The sequence below is a fragment of the Periplaneta americana genome, chromosome 14, assembly GCF_040183065.1.
Source record: "Periplaneta americana isolate PAMFEO1 chromosome 14, P.americana_PAMFEO1_priV1, whole genome shotgun sequence".
In the NCBI taxonomy this organism is placed as follows: domain Eukaryota; kingdom Metazoa; phylum Arthropoda; class Insecta; order Blattodea; family Blattidae; genus Periplaneta; species Periplaneta americana.
In genome coordinates this window covers 147,679,508-147,695,752 of record NC_091130.1, presented here as the reverse complement: position 1 = coordinate 147,695,752, position 16,245 = coordinate 147,679,508, and the positions used below count along the sequence as shown (strand labels likewise).

Below are 16,245 nucleotides of genomic sequence, written 5' to 3'. Positions count from 1 at the left end.
TTTCACAAGAGCATTGTGTTGGTTGATGTGTAGAGCTTTTCGCTTATCTAGCTGTAAATCAATTCTTGTCTTCCCAAAGTCTGCAAAGTTCATGCTACTATAAATATGAGCTTTTGATTTGTCGTATTCTAGGACTGCCGTTCGAAGGGAGTTCATATTAGAAAACCCCTCTTTTGACCACACATTAGTTTCGCGGCTAAATAACAAACATGGCCAGCAAAATAGTTTAGACAGTTTAGAAGTACCACACAACCAATTCCACTTACCATATGATGTTGAAGTGAAATGGCGTGTGTACTCTCGCTGTTTTTCTTTTACGTCCATGGACAAATTTAACTCAGGAGTTGGTCTTTCCATTTTCACAATTTCAACTTTCTCGTTGTTATGTACGACGGTTAAAAGGCACTTTTAATAAACCTTCTATTACACAGTCATTTTGAACACAAACATCTCCAGAAACTTGTTCTGCCATATTTTTCACAATATCACTTAATTGGGAAATTAAAAACTTAATAATTCACAATTAATATAACTCTTAGACACTCGAACAAATCACAGATTTAAAATAATGCACTGCAAGAACACAATCACATTCAATTGCTAGCGTACTAAGCTATTGCTGCTTCGCGCCTGCGAAGAAACCGATCACGAGAGCGGCAACTCGCCCGCCTACAGTGCACGATGGAACCATAAGGGAGCGGGGGGGACGGGCAGTTGTGCGACAGGACAGCATGAGCGAAACGGTCACAAGGCTACCTCACGTAGCAAGCGGTTTCTCCAGCGATGCCGCCTTGACAACTTGTTTCTTTTCGAGAGCAGAGAGCGCATATAAATTTAACAATTACTTTAATTTTAATTACTATGGTAAAACTAATAATACAAAATTATTACATTATGTTATATTATAAACTTTTTCTTTTGTAATTCCCTTGGGCTACCGCCGGTAGCCCCGGTAGTCCGCAAAATACGCCCCTGCTATAAGATAAACGTTTCTCTAGAAGTACTCCAAGATATTTAATAATAATAATAATGATTTATTTTAGCTGGCAGAGTTAAGGCCGTAAGGCTTCTCTTCCACTCAACCAGCAAAGTTCGAATGCGCATCATTATATTTACGAAATTTATTTTGTATGCACAAGGTTGGAATTTTGAAGTAAGAGGGAAAGGGTGCAATCCATGTTCTGGAGTTTATCCTCTATCATTAATATTATGTCGCTAGGAAGTCAAAATACTTATATCCATTGTTGACGTTCATGTTCGCACTTCACCGCAACGGACGCCATGATGTATTATGTTGTACTTGGATCAATTTTACCAACATGAGCCTCAAACAGTGACTTGAACGTTAGCGTCAATTAGTGAATATTTTCATGATGATTGCATACGGAAGTAATTATTATTATGGTTATATTGCCATTCCTTTGCCTCATGTATTTAAAATTATTAAAAGATGAGTAATGAATGTTTTCAGTTAATATGAAATTATGCCAGCCCTGTCGTAGATGGAGATCCATCTGGTGGAGGTTCCAGATAATACACCCGGTTTCGTGACATGCGCACTCAGAATTTGTTCCCACGAAATGGCTTAGGTGTCTTTACCTATGTTCTCTATACTGTGGTTTTGTTTTAATCTGGCACCAATATTACATTTCTACCTCTATTCATTCTAAAACCATAATCTTGTGAAAACCCACTATAACTTTTGAGACATAGTGTAAGTTGAATAATTTCTGTTTTTCCCCTACGAACACGCCCACGGACGAATATGCCTACATTGTTCCCTATCTATCAACTGGCTCGACGTAACTGAACAGCCTGACACGAGTGTTTTGTATAATATACATAAATCAAGAACAAGATAAAGAGTTTGGATTAGGAAAGAAAAATCGTCAGAGAATGAAGTCTTTAGTTTTGTGGTTGAAGTTTCGAAGTATGTACTGAATTCTTTAAATTCGAAATTATATGTCGGAGGAATAGTTTGTGATTTAACCAAAGCATGCTATTGTGTATGTTACAATATCTTAATTATCAAATAGAAAACAAAGAATGGAAATCGATTTAAGGATTTTCAAAAATGTTGCATAGTTGTGCCAACGTTTCGCACAAAAAATTCTGACCTCCTAGAAATCACTTTTAACTGAGCCGCATAGGGTTCTTTTTGATTATCTTATTTTTTATAACTTTTTTTCTTGAAGATATAAGTGGGTAGTTTCAGTGTATGAAATCGTCTAAATAGATTCTATTTTATGCTGAAAAAAAAACATGTTAATAGAATGAGTCAACAATATGTATATCCACAGGAATAGTTTGTGATTTAGCCAAAGCATGTTATTGTGTAGGTTACAATATCTTACTTATCAAATAGAAAACAAAGAATGGAAATCAATTTAAGGATTTTCAAAAATGTTGCATAGTTGTGCCAACGTTTCGCACAAAAATTCTGACCTTGATTATCTTATTTTTTATAACTTTTTTTCGTGAAGAGATAAGTGGGTAGTTTCAGTGTATTAAATCGTCTAAATAGATTCTATTTTATGCTGAAAAAAAACATGTTAATAGAATGAGTCAACAATATGTATATCATGTCACAGGAATAGTTTGTGATTTAGCCGAAGCATGTTATTGTGTAGGTTACAATATCTTACTAGAAAACAAAGAATGGAAATCAATTTAAGGATTTTCAAAAATGTTGCATAGTCGTGCCAACGTTTCGCACAAAAAATTCTGACCTCCTAGAAATCACTTTTAACTGAGCCGCATAGGGTTCTTTTTGATTATCTTATTTCTTTCTAACTTTTTTTCTTGAAGAGATAAGTGGGTAGTTCCAGTGTATGAAATCGCCTAAATAGATTCTATTTTATGTTGAAAAAAAAAACATGTTAATAGAATGAGCCAACAACATGTATATCATCACTTGTTAAGTTTATGTCTGACTACTCGGGGTCCGTCAAGTAGCGCGTACTTAAACATTATTTATCTTCAAAAACCCAAGCATGCTTTAAAAATAAGCATTTATTGTTTTGATTGGTTTCATTTACTTAAAGGGGCAAACTAAAATGTTTAGTCAGTTGTCTCCAGTCTTTTAAATAGGATTTTCTAATAGAAATTGGGTTCCCACTTATTGTAAAGGAACGATTGTGTCGCCGCCTTTTTGCAGAATATGGAATAGACAAGTGGAAGGAATGTGTTGAGCATGTTAAAAATAACAAAGAACAATATTTTTTCAGTGCTAATGTAATAGACAGTGAAACTGACAGAATAATTTCGTTCGAAGTTTAAGTGATAGCAGTGATGCATCAGATGAATTGTCAATCAGTGCGGCAATGGTTCATATTAAAGGAGGGAAACTTCGACTCTACCTGCAGCGAAGCGCTGAGGTTCAGTAACCTCCTACAACGGAGTTTTCCCAGTTGTTAATCTATAGTTGTCCTTAGTGAGATAGGGACTCAAGATTTACCAAAGCTGACGAAGTTTTTACTGGAGATAAATACCTTCGTATAGTTTCCTTTCAAGGCACAATGAACTTCACGTGTCCGTGTCAAACTCTGGGACACCCACGCGAAAGTACCGGCCAATGTCATTCTCCTCAAAGTTGTATTGCATTGGAGACAGAAGTCTTCGCAAGGCAGTGTCTCGATTAGACTTCCAGTTGTCTCTGAAAAATGATGTCTTGGAAGATGTAAACTTTCGTGACGAAAAGGAAAACAGGAAAAAGAGTTAGCTGAATGGCAATCGACAAGCTCTTAAAATCTACAGATAGAGGTAATAATAAGCACTATATCTATATGTATAATTTGAACTGGTAATGGAAATTACGAGAAAAAGGCTGAACGGATTTTAATAAATGACCCCTCATTTTGAAGCTTGGAACTCAAAGTTTTTCGGAAAAATAGTAGTTTTCAGTGAAATGTCAATTTTTAAACATAATTTTCCTATTTTCCAAAATCCATCTGTCGTCAGTTTTGAGAACTAGCTAATTGCATTCACGGCCGACTTGATGTTACCTTCGCGAGCATCAAGTCGGCCATGTTTCATTTCAGAATAAAACAAAACACACACTACAGTAAACAATATTACACGAAGGCCATGATCTACAAGAATGCTGACATATTTAGAGCTCAAATTAAATTGGTTATTAAAAACTTAACTTATTAAAATGATTACAGGTTCGATTCTGTGGTGTGTAATTTTCTGGGTACAGCTGTGTATTGGATATTAAAAACTACAAAACTTGAGATGGTTTGATGACATTTTTACCATTAAGAATGAAATATTATTGTAGTTAATGCCATGATGTGACTATTTTTCATTAATTATACATATTAATGCTATATTGATGATATGAAAGTGAAACGTTTTGGGGTTACATAAGTAGATGTAGAGAACAACTTAAATTAGATTTTGATTTCTATATTTTACTGAGTGGCGGCTATATAGTATATATAGTATATGTTACTGAAAGCTATAAAACTTACGTAAGATAATAATATTATTAAAATTCACATATTTTTATAGTTATTAATCAAGTGGGGTTGGGTCTTTTTCTTATATTTAATGGCGGTGTGGTGTAGATATTTATATGCGTGGTTCTCTTCAGTATTGGCTCGAGAGAGAGTACCTTTCATTATTATGGAAGCAAATAACTTTCAAAATATCTGGTATTCTTCATTGAAAATAAATCTGAAAAATGTTTATTTGAACGTCTGATAAACTCAGTTTGCAGCTTTTGCTGTGCAAGCCACTAGTATATATATAATAAATCTTCCTCAACTTGGTGAGGTTGCCAAAGACAAAGATTGTTAAACAGTAACATTTAAAATGACATTCAAAATGTCTTACAAGAAATTCGTTTACAAGAAACTAAAATTTGCAGTAGATAATATTTCACATAATGAAAATTTATAAAAATACAGATAAAAAATGGACTGAGAAAATTCAACTGTAATTTGATTTGAAATACAAATTTCCCCGTAAAATCTGCAGAGAACCCTTCAAAGCTATCATAGAAATTTCCTTAATTGTTGTTGTTGGGACTCCAAATTTCTGACAGAATGACACAAATAGTTTTGTTATGGTCCCAATAGCGCCCACCATTAATCCGATGACTTCTATATCCCTGAGTTTATATGATTTTTGTAATAAGGGATAGTGGGTTCATAAGTTGTCCTTTTCTCTAGATTAACCTCCTCAGGTTGATTCTAATGCGTCTCGAATCTGATGGTCGGATCCAGAATATAGCCTTTTGTCTCTCCAGGTTTGAATGTTATAATATCAGTACGCCGATGACTTCCAGTATCCGCTATTCCATGGACTTCTTCATACTTAGTGTAGCCATTGGACTTAAGGCATGTTGCGATTACAGACCTGATTTTGTGATGTCTGCTGTTACGAAGAGTTTTGCCAAATGGGCATGAACCCAAGACATGAGCCAAAGTTTCAATCTCACTGTATATATACAGGGTGTTTAAAAATACGGGGCATAATTTCAGGTATGTATTTCCCACATGTAGACAATCAAAATAGTTAATTACAACATGTGTCCGGAAATGCTTCATTTCCGAGTTATGGCCTTCACAACATTGAAATTCACCGGAACGTTTTTCTTTCCGCAGTTCGTTGTCATTACAGAAGATGTTCAAAATGTCCACCTCCTGCTTGAATACAGACCTCACATCGATGTCTCATTGACCTGCGAACACGATCCCAAACTCCAGGAGTATTGCGTATGTCCTCAGAACATGCCACAATTCGATTCCGAAGGGATTCCAAATCAGGCACCGGAGACGAATAAACCAATGATTTTAAATGGCCCCACAGGTAGAAATCGAGAGGGTTCAGATCAGGTGAGCGTGGAGGCCAAGCAATTGGGCCACCTCTACCTATCCATCGATCAGGAAACCTTCGATCCAAGTACCTACACAACACTGAATGTAACCTTCGCCTCGGAATGAACTGTCAGAGTGCCCTCTTAATGTCTCCTTTGACGGCAACGACCTGCGGAAAGAAAAACGTTCCGGTGAATTTCAATGTTGTGAAGGCCAGAACTCGGAAATAAAGCATTTCCGGACACATGTTGTAATGAACTATTTTGATTGTCTACATGTGGGAAATACATACCTGAAATTATGCCCCGTATTTTTTAAACACCATGTATATATATATTTGAATTTCAAAAACCATCATACTAGCCTATCATTATTTCGAATAAAAAATAACATTTTTATCGTTAGATTACTCATTTATGACAAAATCAAAATACAGACTTTTAATAGCTTTGTAGTATTTCATGTATATCTCACGGAAAGGTAAAGGAAAATGGTGAGGAATTAAGTTGGACGCTATTATCTTACAACTTTCTGTGTAACTTAGAACGTTCCCCTCAAACTGTGATAAATGGCCGTGTCGTTTTGTTTCTGAAAACAAAAACTATTATCATTTAACTATCACCATAGATACAAGAAGACATATTCAAGGAAAAAAAAAGGATTTACTTCCAGCCCTCTTATCTACGTTCGGCGTTTAGAACGGTATGTAGAATTGACGAGCACAGCTCTTGCGGCGTGTTTACAAGAAAGAAGCAAAACAACCTTCCATGGACAAGTTCACGGTGAGAAAATACATTTAAAAATATTTAAAATTGAATTCCTTATATGTACACTAAAATAATGTTAACAAGTAATACATTTAAATTAAAATAAATCTAACACTTACCAAAATATATTTAAAAAATGCTAACAGTTACAAATGTAAATTAAAATAATGTAACAGTTACAAATACAACTTACAACAATGCTAAAATTATAAATACGACTCAAAATATAATAGAAAATACAAATGCAAAATATTGTTAACAGTTACAAATACCATTTAAAATAATACTAAAAATTACGAATACAAGTTAAAATAATGCTAAGTTACAAATAACTTTTAAGGTACTCAGAGATTCATTGCCGCCCTCACATAAGCCCGTCATCGATCTCTATTCCGAGCAAGATTAATCCAGTCTCTACCATCATTTCCCACCTCCCTCAAATTCATTTTGATATTATCTTTCCATTCACGTCTTGGCCTCCCCAAAGGTCTTTTATCCTCAGGTCTTCAAACTAACACTCTATACCCATACATGCTACATGCCCTGCCCATCTCAAACATCTGGATTTAATGTTCCTAATTATGTCAGGTGAAGAATACAATGCATGCAGTTCTGCATTGTGTAACTTTATCCATTCTCCTGTAACTTCATCCCTCTTAGCCCCAAATATTTTCCTAAGCGCCTTATTCTCAAACACCTTTAATCTCTGTTCCTCTCTCAAAGTGAGAGTCCAAGTTTCACAACCATAAAGAACAACCGGTAATATAACTGTTTTATAAATTCTAACTTTCAGATTTTTTGACAGCAGACTAGATGACAAAAGCTTCCCAACCGAATAATAACAGGCATTTCCCATATTTATTCTGTTTTTAATTTCCACCCGAGTACCATTTATATTTGTTACTGTTGCTCCAAGATATTTGAATTTTTCCACCTCTTCAAAAGATAAATTTCCAATTTTTATATTTCCATTTCGTACAATATTCTGGTCACGAGACATAATCATATACTTTGTCTTTTCGGGATTTACTTCCAAACCTATCTCTTTACTCGATTCCAGTAAAATTCCCGTGTTTTCACTAATCCTTTGTGGATTTTCTCCTAACATAAGGAATAATACATTTAATTTTATTTTAACGAATATAAACTTTATTCTTTTTTATATAAGTAATTAAATTATTATCTTTGTTGTATGAATACAGTCTGTCTTTCCAAAAAATTGTAATATTATTTTGTTTTTTACTTTGTGAGTACTTTGTTCAAAGTGTTATATAAAGACGAAAAATTAACGAAATATAGATTAGAATATAAATTAAATACAACTTAAAAATAAAATATGAGCAAAAAAGGTATTTAAGAATGGACAAAATAAGTTTTAAATATTAACAAATATGTCACGTTTTAATGACTAGGAGTTTTGAAAAAAAAATCGTAGGCCTACTGTCACTTTTATATTTATAAATGTACCTTTAGTTCCTTAATAAACAGTTTGATAGTAAAATAATAAATTATTCGGAGTTAATACTTTTTGTTCATATAAAAAAAAGACATTTTCTGACAAATTTAGTTTGTAGCAAAGGAAATAGAAGGAGAAGAAAGGAAATACAAGCAAAATATAAGGGGAATATAAAGAGAAGAAGGGGAATAAAAAGAGAACATAAGGGGGTACCAGCGAATAGGGATTATAAAGAATGGGCACTTCGCGTCGGTACCTTTGATGTAGCCGGGCTGATTTCAATGACCTTCAAGCCAGCTAGAGCGTGAGATTCTGCTTTTTCCCTAGAGTTGGCGCTGACATCACACCAGCTAGCAGTCGACATAGCGGAAATATAACACATATAATTAATACATCTAGGTACATTATGTACTCAAAATAAATTGGATCCATAAAATAATAAATCCGTCATTAACTGTAATGTCTAGACTCTAGAGTTCCTTTATAATGAGAGTTGAGACGTTGACCCCAACAACAATTAAAATATGTAATGATTTGATAGCGCTGAAAATGGAAAAACAAAACTCTTACGAGAAGTAAAACCATATACCTATATTATATTATATACAAATATTAAACGAATTCGATACTTAATTTTATAATGTATTATATTATTTTATAATATAATTTATTATATCTGAAATATAAAAAATTATTATTACAACTAGTTTGTCACTGAGAAATAAGGAAATCTGTTAACTTGAATTTATTTTAAGCAAAGCGTTACTGGATTATGCAATAAGGTAGGCGATGTTTGGATCCTGTGTCTCAACTCTATTCTCAATTATTATCTTAGCGTATGCTCGATTACACTAACCTCTAGCGCTTGAAAGTGTAACTAAACGCTGCGCACAGAGAAACAAAACACAGGCAAATTCGCTCAGTGTCAATTCTTTATAATCCCTATTCGCTGGGGATACAAGGAAAGAAGGGGAATGCAATAAGAAGGGGCATACAAGCAGAACAAAGGAAATACAAGGAGAATGTAAGGGGAATATGAGAAGTGAGAGAATCCAAGGAAACGAGGGGAATACAAGGAGAGCAATGGGAATACAAGGAGACCAAAGGAAATCCAAGGAGAACAACGGGAATGCAATGAAAACAAGGGAAATGTAAGAAGAAGTAACACATAAAAGAAGAGCAAGGAAAATACAGGAGAACAAGGGCAATATATTGAGAGCATGGGGAAAACAAGGAAGACACGGGAAAACAAGGGAATAAGGAAATACACGGAAAAGAAAGTGCATAGAAAATATCATGACAATTTAAGTAAAAGAAGAGGAGTGGAAGGAGAATATAAGAGAGATATAAGGAGAAAAAAGGGAATACAAGGGTAAAAAGAAGAACACTCACAGTAGCGTAAGTCGTTACGGCATTGGTCTATTGAACAAGTAGACAGTAGTAGCTCAAGGTTCGAATCTCCCCCCCAATCTTCTTTTATTGAGGGAAAGAAGACAGAGGACGGACACTGGAAAGTTTTCTTTTCTCAATCGTACTATCAGGGACTGGAATGCTTTACCTGCAGACTTACTAAAGCCCTTACCAATAACCAATAATGGATTTAAAAACAGGCTTAAGGACTTTACTAATAGACGGTAATACATTATGCAGACTATTTTGTGGTTTTACAAGTATAGTGAGTAAGCAGAGAAACATAGTGACTCTCCAGTGATTTATAATGGGTGTGCAGGGTGTTGTAGTGAAACTGCAGTGAGCTTATAAGTAAATTCTGAGAGTTATAGTGGCAGAAAATAGATTTATAGTGAACGGGTGTGAGTTATAGTGTTTGTAATGGGGTCTAAGCTATCGATTTGAGGTTAATATAGTAAGTACAATTCTACGGAATAATAAGGATGTAATTGATATTCTGTTATTTGAAATGTTGTATCAGTGAAGAAGTGTGTTGTGTCTGTTAAATGCGTTGTGACAGTGAAGTGTGTTTGTGTCAGTGAAGTTCTATAGTTTACAGTGATAGTGCAAAGTATTTGAACAGAGAAATGTTTTTGAAGTCTTAGTGAAATCAGGATAGTGTCAGTAAAATGTGTCTTAGTTCCAGTGCAGTGAGTGAAATGCAAGTATGAACATATATCATATATGCTCGTGGTTTTAAGTTCTAACTTAGGGTTAAGATATACATTAGATTTACTTTAATTATTTATGTTATATTAAGTGATTCATTTAATTTAGGATGCTCCTTGTTAATATTATTATATATTGCTATTAAATAATTGATTAACTAGCGGATTTACTCGTGTTAATTATGTAAGTTTGTGCGGCTTACAGCTATTTCGGTGCTTCATCACACCATCCTCAGAGCCTACTAGATCTCGGCGTCATCTCGAACTTTTCTGCCTGTTATGTGGGTGCGTTTGATTGTTGAAAGGTGTTGAAAAGTGGAGTCAAATAGTGTGTGTGTACTGAAATTGATCTGTGTGTTGAGAATTTGATCGGGGTGTGTTTTAGTGTGTTTGTATATTTCGTATTGTTCTAGTGTGTTGAGTTTTTGGTTCTTGGGTTGTATGTGTAGGATTTCCATGTCCGTATTTATGTCAGTGGCGGTTCCTCGGGGGAGGGAAGGGAGGAACGTCCTCCTCACATTTTCTTCTTTTGAAAGTAAATACCAAATAAAATATGTGCCTTGAAATTCGAGGAAGATTCGATAATTTTTAAGCTCACAGCTATAAGAAAAACTCGGTTGATCGAGTTTTAAACGACGCGCGCTCATGTACTGTAGAAAACTATGAGAAAGATGCGAGATTGTCTGTGTAGAGGAAAGGCACTCCATTCCTCCTCTACTGCAGTTAACACACATAGACAACAGCGCAGTAGCGGCCAGAGAAAGAAACAGAGTTTTAAAGCAAGTAAATGAACGGTTATGGAGGAGATCCTCCTCTGAATCAGCGCATGGGCGGGAAATAGAAACCGACTGGTCGTGCAGCAAGCTCGCTACCGCTGCCATCTAACGATCTTGCATTCAACTAGAGTATAACACAACTAGGAGGAGACACAATAAAACAGTTTTAACGCAATGCTATGAAAGACATCATATAAACTTCTTTTTTGAATTATAAATCAAAAATTTTATTCATTGCACTTTATAAAGGATACTATTCATGGTTTGAAACTTTCAAGGATATTTGAAAGTTAAAGTCGTGTTTATTAAAACAAAGAGGAAGTAGTTCTACGTTAGTATCGCAGATCTTTTTGGCCCCTGAAATTCACTTCCGTTCATTGTGTAATAGACAGGGCAACAGCCAAGTTGTCAGTTTTGTACAAATATATTTGAAATTGAAAGTAAGTAGGTACTCCAAACTACATTATTTTTAACATAAAAAATTGGGCACCGGCAACTTTGAACAATAATGGTAGTATGACTTTACAAGAACTGATATTCTTCAAAAGAATTTGATACTGAACTTGTACAATGTACATGTGGCAACACAGACCACGTGGGTGGGTGCAGTGTTCTCGTTTTCCTCAGATTATTTCCCATTCCCCTTTCCGTGGTTCCGATTACGTGTTAGTTGCTATAGTCTCTTCCAACACGAGTGATGCTGTAATGTGCTCGAAAAATGCTGCGAGGTTGTGAATTTCCTTGTAATTGTTAATTTGTGCAATTATTCAACAATGAATGGAAGTGAAAACATTATATTTTGTGGAAAATTTAGGAAACTCAGTTTACAAGAACAGATTATTGCTATACAGAAGGGAAGACCAACCCCAACACTTCCTGGTCTTACATGTGTGCATGTTGGCTAATTTGTAGCATGTTCCATTCAAGAAGGTGTCATTTCGTCCTGTTACCTTCTTTCCTCCTCTTAAGAAATACGCAGGAGCCGCCACTGATTTATGTTATTGTATGTATGGTTAGCATTGGTTATGTGATCGGCGTATGTAGACGTATTGTGTCCTCTGGTTATAGCTATAATGTGTTCTTTGTAGCGTGTTTGGAATGATCTGCCTGTCTGTCCTATGTAGAACTTGTCGCAACTATTACATGTGAGTTTGTATACGCCTGTGTGGTCGTATTTATTTGTTTGTGTTTTTTGTGTGTTGAGATGTCTTTGTAGTGTGTTTTCTGTTCTGTATGCTATGTTGTATTTCTGCTTTGTGAATAAAGATGCGATCTTATGTGTGCTTTTGTTTTCATATGTTAGTGTGATGTATATCTTGTGTTCTTGTGTTTGTGTTGTGTTTTGCGTGTTTTTGTGTTTGTTAAGTTTTTGTTTTGTCTTCCTTATGATGTTGTCTATTATGTTTGGGTTGTAACCATTTTCTTGTGCTATGTATTTGATTGTGTTCACTTCTTCATTGTAGTGTTGTTGGCTCATGGGTATGTTGAGTAATCTGTGTACCATTGTCCTGAATGCAGCATGTTTGTGTTGTATGGGGTGGTTAGATGTGTTGTGTATGTGTGTGGTGGTGGTGGTTGGTTTTCTGTATATTTTGAAGGTGTGTTTGTCAACTTTTGTTATGGTGATGTCTAGGAAATTTATGGAGTTGTTGTTTTCAAGTTCTAGTGTGTATTGAAGTTTTGAGTGTATTTTGTTTATGTATTGGTGTAGTTTGTGTATTTGTCTTTTGTTTCCTTTGTATAGTATGAATATGTCGTCTACGTATCTGTGCCAGTATATTATGTTGTCTGCATATTTGTTGCGTTCATTGTTGAGTATGTCTGTTTGTACTTACATAATTAACACGAGTAAGTCCGCTAGTTAATCAATTAATTATATTCGAGTGTTAAAAGTAGTGTACGCAAGATTCAAAATGGAATATATTGCTATTATTATTTATTATTCATATTATGACTGTATTTTATTATTATTGTAATTATTGAGTGTAATTACTAGACTTCGTGGAATTGCCACGAGATTCGCAAGGTTTACTGTGCACGCGGTATAGACTGTATGAGGAGGGGGCGTGTCTCTGATGTAAACACTGAGCAGTATACTGTGGTTACAATAAAACCTGTATCCTGCATTCAAGAAATATAATGAATGATCATTGTAGTAGAAAATGTCTAAACATGTAAATACACAATTATTTTATAGTGAGATATATTAACTCTTAAAATTTAATGTAAGATACACAATCCTTGAATATGTACATTACAGTAAAGAGTTATGTACATTTTCAGCGACTGCAAAGTAACCTCCTCCGATGGTCACTTAAAGAGTTTTTAGATTGGGAAATTTACGTTCAACATCACACGATGTAATACGTACATATTTGAAGAACGGGAAGTCACTACTTTTTAGTACACCAACTTCAGACGTCTTGTCGTGACCTGATAGTGCATCATTTATAATACGAAGTTGTGAATAGGCAGAATTTTTAGCAATAATGTTTCTCAACTTCCCTTTCACTTTTTCTGAAATTAGTGAATTGTTATTTTGGATAATGGTTTGTGATACTTTTAATCCACTATATGAAGGGCTTCTGAGAGTTGTAGTTTAGACGATTCTAACAGGATGATGCTTTTGGACACGATTTTAAAATTAGAATCAATGACAGAATACCTTTCAATAGCTGTTCAGAAAGCAATGATTTTACAGCTGCAACAGCGGAACTGTCTGTGCTATCCAATGCATCAATTACCTCCATTATTTTGCCGTAATGTTCTGCATAATAATTAACAGAATTCAACCGCGTTCCCCAACGGGTCAAGACTGGTTGCGGGGGTAAGGGTATTCCAGGAGTAATTTTTTTGGAACAGCAACACTCTCATTGTAGTATGTTTGATTGAATTCTTGTCTGCACTGAACAAATGTTAAACTTTGACTATTCCAACCACAATAATGCAAAAACAAGTGCTTACATAGGTATACATTAGCTGTCGGTGCTCTATCTATTTGGACAGGTCACAACTCTTAACATGAACTGCTTATACTACCAGACCGGGCGGTCTCTCACCTCCCCTAAACTACCGTACATCGGCAACCTGATTGCATGCTACGTGTGGCAATTCAACGAAGTCTAGTAATTAGTTACCATTGTCACCGGGTATTTACCCATTTACAGTGTGAATAAATACATACAAACACATACAAGGGAATGCAGGAATAAAAAGGAGAATGTAAGGAGAATACAAGGAGATCTGAAGAATATAAGAAGCACTATACAGGAAAAGAAGTACAAGGAAAATACAGAATAAGGCAGAACAAGGAGACAATAAGGAAAACAGGGGGACAGAAAATTAAACAAGGGGGAACAAGTGGAACAAGTGGATTATAAGGAGAGCAAGAAGAGAGGGAGTTGAACTTTTATGTGACCGTAAATTCCCAAGTTACCCTCCCCCTACATACCCGTACCTAGTGTGAAGAAAAACGTAGTTGTACTTCAGAAGCCTACTTGGGCTGTCTTGTTCAGAGATGCTCTACGTCCCGCCCCCTCTATACGGGCTATTCCATCTCAAATCGACCGAAATATAGAGAAAATTGACCTTGCAATTTTTAAATACAATAAAACTTTTTTTGTCCGTTGATAACTGTGATACAATGCTTTGTGCAAAGTTTGAGACATCAGAACTTCATAGTGTTTAAATTAAAAATATTTAAATTTATCGTATTTTCATAAAATTAGCAACTTTAAACTGTTGTGGCTCCGATATCCTTTCACCCAGTGATCAAAATCATGGTTTATTTTGATGCTGAGAAGTTAAAGTTTATATTGACATGTAAACAGTTTTTCTTACTCTTTATGGAAATGGAGAAATTTAGATTTTTCTTCATTAAGACGCCTTTGCCCACGAAAAAATATTTTTAAAATATACGGTTAGATTCCGCATTGAAAGTACAAATAAACATATATTTTTTACTGGTGCACCGTTGATAAGAAAGTATTGAAAATATCAAACAAAGAAAATAAGTAGTACGCGCGTGAACTAACCAGCTGACTGTGAGGCGGGAGATAGCCGAGGGAAGCAAGGCCAGGAGACATAAACACGTGATGTGTCGTCTAGCAGCGCATGGCTGTGCTAGCTTTATCACAGGTTTTCATAAACACAGGAGTAAAATGACGCCCAACGCTCGCTTATCTTCAGCTCTGGGCCAGTGCGTGCGGTACTGCGCCTTTCAAGTTTAGGCGTGTGAATATAATTTATTTAATACCCCCGAAACTTATTGCCGTGACACTAAGCAAACAATGCCGAATCCCTCTTAATAATGCAAGGTTTTTTTCTCAATATTTTTTACATTTTTACAAATGGGCAAAAAACTAAAAGCAAGTAAAATCAGATTATCTGTGTCTCTGTATACAATAAAAATAAGGATTACTTCTTAACATAATCTACAAAATGTCAGCTTCAAAATGATCTCCCGTTCAATGTTCTGCAGTAAATGGTTCCAGAGTTCTGAGCGCTGAAAGAGGTTTGTTTTTATAAAATATGCTAAATTTGTAGCTCAATAGTACGAAAACCGTTTTACTTTCGATAGTATGTTTTTGAAAATGCACTCTCCTCAGTACCTTGTATAAGTAGGGAAAAAATTAGAGTATAAAAAATGCGAGGTTTTTTACTGATCGATTTCATATGTAATAGCCCATATGCATCTCTATATTGTATGTATGTCATGAACATTGCAGGTTATGTTGGTAGTTGTGACAGCCCTGTGGAATGTCAGAGCGATCCCTGTCCCTGCACGATCGGCAGGACAGATCGGGACCACAGGAAGAGAGGAAGCGGGCCAGATTACAGAGGCGCAGGGACAGAGGGACAGGGACACGATCTATGGGAATCAACAAGCAGTTACTGACGGTTTACAAAGCATTGCACGTTTTAGAATGCTGTGTTTTCCATCACCCGGATGTGGTAATGGAGATCCAACCTGTTGTTGGGGTTCTTTTAGCGATCTAGCAAATGCATTTATAGATAGGATAACAAATTTCTTATCACTGTTTTCGGTGTTGCTTAGCAACAACTCAGAAACGTAGCCTATATTACAAAGTTATGTACTGAATATATAACAAGTTACAAATAAATGTGTGGTTTTTAAAATACGGTGTAACTTTATTCCGTTTCCCAATGAACACTTGCTTAAAATAGTATTGCTACGTTGTTATGTAAGAAATAAATTATGTGCTGAAGAGAAAATCTACGGAATGCATGTTGCATGGAAATAATAGATTATCCTATTTATTTAGTTGATGGAAAAGTTCGTAT

General features: G+C 35.3%; 2 long non-coding RNA genes across 2 annotated transcripts in view; both read left to right on the top strand.

The window, feature by feature from the left end:
• The window catches only part of LOC138713829 (uncharacterized), a 280,083-nt gene that overhangs the window by 46,677 nt on the left and 217,161 nt on the right, over positions 1-16,245 (top strand). The window lies entirely within an intron of this gene.
• On the top strand, positions 6,460-16,080 carry LOC138713828 (uncharacterized). Its single transcript, XR_011335994.1, has 2 exons — positions 6,460-6,607; positions 15,669-16,080. It is a non-coding gene; the product is annotated as an uncharacterized lncRNA (long non-coding RNA).